The following is a 5,249-nucleotide window of genomic DNA, read 5'->3' as shown; positions in this document are numbered from 1 at the left end:
GGGATTGCAAGATAACCAAACAAAACTTTTAGTGGATTTCTACTTATTTTATTAAATATCATCTCCACCAAACAGGACAAGCTTGCATCTGTTATAGTTTTGGAGAAAAATGTGTTCATTTCATGTATGCGCGAAATGCCTTAAAAATGGCTTTAAAATGGATTTGGAGCATGGAGACGATTATCTCGGGATTGCAAGATAACCAAACAAAACTTTTAGTGGATTTCTACTTATTTTATTAAATATCATCTCCACCAAACAGGACAAGCTTGCATCTGTTATAGTTTTGGAGAAAAATGTGTTCATTTCATGTATGCGCGAAATGCCTTAAAAATGGCTTTAAAATGGATTTGGAGCATGGAGACGATTATCTCGGGATTGCAAGATAACCAAACAAAACTTTTAGTGGATTTCTACTTATTTTATTAAATATCATCTCCACCAAACAGTACAAGCTTGCATCTGTTATAGTTTTGGAGAAAAATGTGTTCATTTCATGTATGCGCGAAATGCCTTAAAAATGGCTTTAAAATGGATTTGGAGCATGGAGACGATTATCTCGGGATTGCAAGATAACCAAACAAAACTTTTAGTGGATTTCTACTTATTTTATTAAATATCATCTCCACCAAACAGGACAAGCTTGCATGTGTTATAGTTTTGGAGAAAAATGTGTTCATTTCATGTATGCGCAAAATGCCTTTGAAATGGCTTTAAAATGGATTTGGAGCATGGAGACGATTATCTCAGGATGGCAATATAAACAAACGAAACTTTTAGTAGATTTCTACTTATTTTATTAAATATTATCTCCACCAAACAGGACAAGCTTGCATCTGTTATAGTTTTGGAGAAAAATGTGTTCATTTCATGTATGCGCGAAATGCCTTAAAAATGGCTTTAAAATGGATTTGGAGCATGGAGACGATTATCTCGGGATTGCAAGATAACCAAACAAAACTTTTAGTGGATTTCTACTTATTTTATTAAATATCATCTCCACCAAACAGGACAAGCTTGCATCTGTTATAGTTTTGGAGAAAAATGTGTTCATTTCATGTATGCGCGAAATGCCTTAAAAATGGCTTTAAAATGGACTTGGAGCATGGAGACGATTATCTCGGGATTGCAAGATAACCAAACAAAACTTTTAGTGGATTTCTACTTATTTTATTAAATATCATCTCCACCAAACAGGACAAGCTTGCATGTGTTATAGTTTTGGAGAAAAATGTGTTTATTTCATGTATGCGCGAAATGCCTTAAAATGGCTTTAAAATGGATTTGGAGCATTGAGACGATTATCTCGGGATTGCAATATAACCAAACAAAACTTTTAGTGGATTTCTACTTATTTTATTAAATATCATCTCCACCAAACAGGACAAGCTTGCATCTGTTATAGTTTTGGAGAAAAATGTGTTCATTTCATGTATGCGCGAAATGCCTTAAAAATGGCTTTAAAATGGATTTGGAGCATGGAGACGATTATCTCGGGATTGCAAGATAACCAAACAAAACTTTTAGTGGATTTCTACTTATTTTATTAAATATCATCTCCACCAAACAGGACAAGCTTGCATCTGTTATAGTTTTGGAGAAAAATGTGTTCATTTCATGTATGCGCGAAATGCCTTAAAAATGGCTTTAAAATGGATTTGGAGCATGGAGACGATTATCTCGGGATTGCAAGATAACCAAACAAAACTTTTAGTGGATTTCTACTTATTTTATTAAATATCATCTCCACCAAACAGGACAAGCTTGCATGTGTTATAGTTTTGGAGAAAAATGTGTTCATTTCATGTATGCGCAAAATGCCTTTGAAATGGCTTTAAAATGGATTTGGAGCATGGAGACGATTATCTCGGGATTGCAAGATAACCAAACAAAACTTTTAGTGGATTTCTACTTATTTTATTAAATATCATCTCCACCAAACAGGACAAGCTTGCATCTGTTATAGTTTTGGAGAAAAATGTGTTAATTTCATGTATGCGCGAAATGCCTTAAAATGGCTTTAAAATGGATTTGGAGCATTGAGACGATTATCTCGGGATTGCAATATAACCAAACAAAACTTTTAGTGGATTTCTACTTATTTTATTAAATATCATCTCCACCAAACAGGACAAGCTTGCATCTGTTATAGTTTTGGAGAAAAATGTGTTCATTTCATGTATGCGCGAAATGCCTTAAAAATGGCTTTAAAATGGATTTGGAGCATGGAGACGATTATCTCGGGATTGCAAGATAACCAAACAAAACTTTTAGTGGATTTCTACTTATTTTATTAAATATCATCTCCACCAAACAGGACAAGCTTGCATCTGTTATAGTTTTGGAGAAAAATGTGTTCATTTCATGTATGCGCGAAATGCCTTAAAAATGGCTTTAAAATGGATTTGGAGCATGGAGACGATTATCTCGGGATTGCAAGATAACCAAACAAAACTTTTAGTGGATTTCTACTTATTTTATTAAATATCATCTCCACCAAACAGGACAAGCTTGCATGTGTTATAGTTTTGGAGAAAAATGTGTTCATTTCATGTATGCGCAAAATGCCTTTGAAATGGCTTTAAAATGGATTTGGAGCATGGAGACGATTATCTCGGGATTGCAAGATAACCAAACAAAACTTTTAGTGGATTTCTACTTATTTTATTAAATATCATCTCCACCAAACAGGACAAGCTTGCATCTGTTATAGTTTTGGAGAAAAATGTGTTAATTTCATGTATGCGCGAAATGCCTTAAAAATGGCTTTAAAATGGATTTGGAGCATGGAGACGATTATCTCGGGATTGCAAGATAACCAAACAAAACTTTTAGTGGATTTCTACTTATTTTATTAAATATCATCTCCACCAAACAGGACAAGCTTGCATCTGTTATAGTTTTCGAGAAAAATGTGTTCATTTCATGTATGCGCGAAATGCCTTAAAAATGACTTTAAAATGGATTTGGAGCATGGAGACGATTATCTCGGGATTGCAAGATAACCAAACAAAACGTTTAGTGGATTTCTACTTATTTTATTAAATATCATCTCCACCAAACAGGACAAGCTTGCATCTGTTATAGTTTTGGAGAAAAATGTGTTCATTTCATGTATGCGCGAAATGCCTTAAAAATGGCTTTAAAATGGATTTGGAGCATGGAGACGATTATCTCGGGATTGCAAGATAACCAAACAAAACTTTTAGTGGATTTCTACTTATTTTATTAAATATCATCTCCACCAAACAGGACAAGCTTGCATCTGTTATAGTTTTGGAGAAAAATGTGTTCATTTCATGTATGCGCGAAATGCCTTAAAAATGGCTTTAAAATGGATTTGGAGCATGGAGACGATTATCTCGGGATTGCAATATAACCAAACAAAACTTTTAGTGGATTTCTACTTATTTTATTAAATATCATCTCCACCAAACAGGACAAGCTTGCATCTGTTATAGTTTTGGAGAAAAATGTGTTCATTTCATGTATGCGCGAAATGCCTTAAAAATGGCTTTAAAATGGATTTGGAGCATGGAGACGATTATCTCGGGATTGCAAGATAACCAAACAAAACTTTTAGTGGATTTCTACTTATTTTATTAAATATCATCTCCACCAAACAGGATAAGCTTGCATCTGTTATAGTTTTGGAGAAAAATGTGTTCATTTCATGTATGCGCGAAATGCCTTAAAAATGGCTTTAAAATGGATTTGGAGCATGGAGACGATTATCTCGGGATTGCAATATAACCAAACAAAACTTTTAGTGGATTTCTACTTATTTTATTAAATATCATCTCCACCAAACAGGACAAGCTTGCATCTGTTATAGTTTTGGAGAAAAATGTGTTCATTTCATGTATGCGCGAAATGCCTTAAAAATGGCTTTAAAATGGATTTGGAGCATGGAGACGATTATCTCGGGATTGCAAGATAACCAAACAAAACTTTTAGTGGATTTCTACTTATTTTATTAAATATCATCTCCACCAAACAGGACAAGCTTGCATCTGTTATAGTTTTGGAGAAAAATGTGTTCATTTCATGTATGCGCGAAATGCCTTAAAAATGGCTTTAAAATGGATTTGGAGCATGGAGACGATTATCTCGGGATTGCAAGATAACCAAACAAAACTTTTAGTGGATTTCTACTTATTTTATTAAATATCATCTCCACCAAACAGGACAAGCTTGCATCTGTTATAGTTTTGGAGAAAAATGTGTTCATTTCATGTATGCGCGAAATGCCTTAAAAATGGCTTTAAAATGGATTTGGAGCATGGAGACGATTATCTCGGGATTGCAAGATAACCAAACAAAACTTTTAGTGGATTTCTACTTATTTTATTAAATATCATCTCCACCAAACAGGACAAGCTTGCATCTGTTATAGTTTTGGAGAAAAATGTGTTCATTTCATGTATGCGCGAAATGCCTTAAAAATGGCTTTAAAATGGATTTGGAGCATGGAGACGATTATCTCGGGATTGCAAGATAACCAAACAAAACTTTTAGTGGATTTCTACTTATTTTATTAAATATCATCTCCACCAAACAGGACAAGCTTGCATCTGTTATAGTTTTGGAGAAAAATGTGTTCATTTCATGTATGCGCGAAATGCCTTAAAAATGGCTTTAAAATGGATTTGGAGCATGGAGACGATTATCTCGGGATTGCAAGATAACCAAACAAAACTTTTAGTGGATTTCTACTTATTTTATTAAATATCATCTCCACCAAACAGGACAAGCTTGCATGTGTTATAGTTTTGGAGAAAAATGTGTTCATTTCATGTATGCGCAAAATGCCTTTGAAATGGCTTTAAAATGGATTTGGAGCATGGAGACGATTATCTCAGGATGGCAATATAAACAAACGAAACTTTTAGTAGATTTCTACTTATTTTATTAAATATTATCTCCACCAAACAGGACAAGCTTGCATCTGTTATAGTTTTGGAGAAAAATGTGTTCATTTCATGTATGCGCGAAATGCCTTAAAAATGGCTTTAAAATGGATTTGGAGCATGGAGACGATTATCTCGGGATTGCAAGATAACCAAACAAAACTTTTAGTGGATTTCTACTTATTTTATTAAATATCATCTCCACCAAACAGGACAAGCTTGCATCTGTTATAGTTTTGGAGAAAAATGTGTTCATTTCATGTATGCGCGAAATGCCTTAAAAATGGCTTTAAAATGGATTTGGAGCATGGAGACGATTATCTCGGGATTGCAAGATAA

The sequence above is a fragment of the Anomaloglossus baeobatrachus genome, unplaced genomic scaffold, assembly GCF_048569485.1.
Source record: "Anomaloglossus baeobatrachus isolate aAnoBae1 unplaced genomic scaffold, aAnoBae1.hap1 Scaffold_91, whole genome shotgun sequence".
NCBI lineage: Eukaryota > Metazoa > Chordata > Amphibia > Anura > Aromobatidae > Anomaloglossus > Anomaloglossus baeobatrachus.
This window is presented reverse-complemented; position numbering follows the sequence as displayed.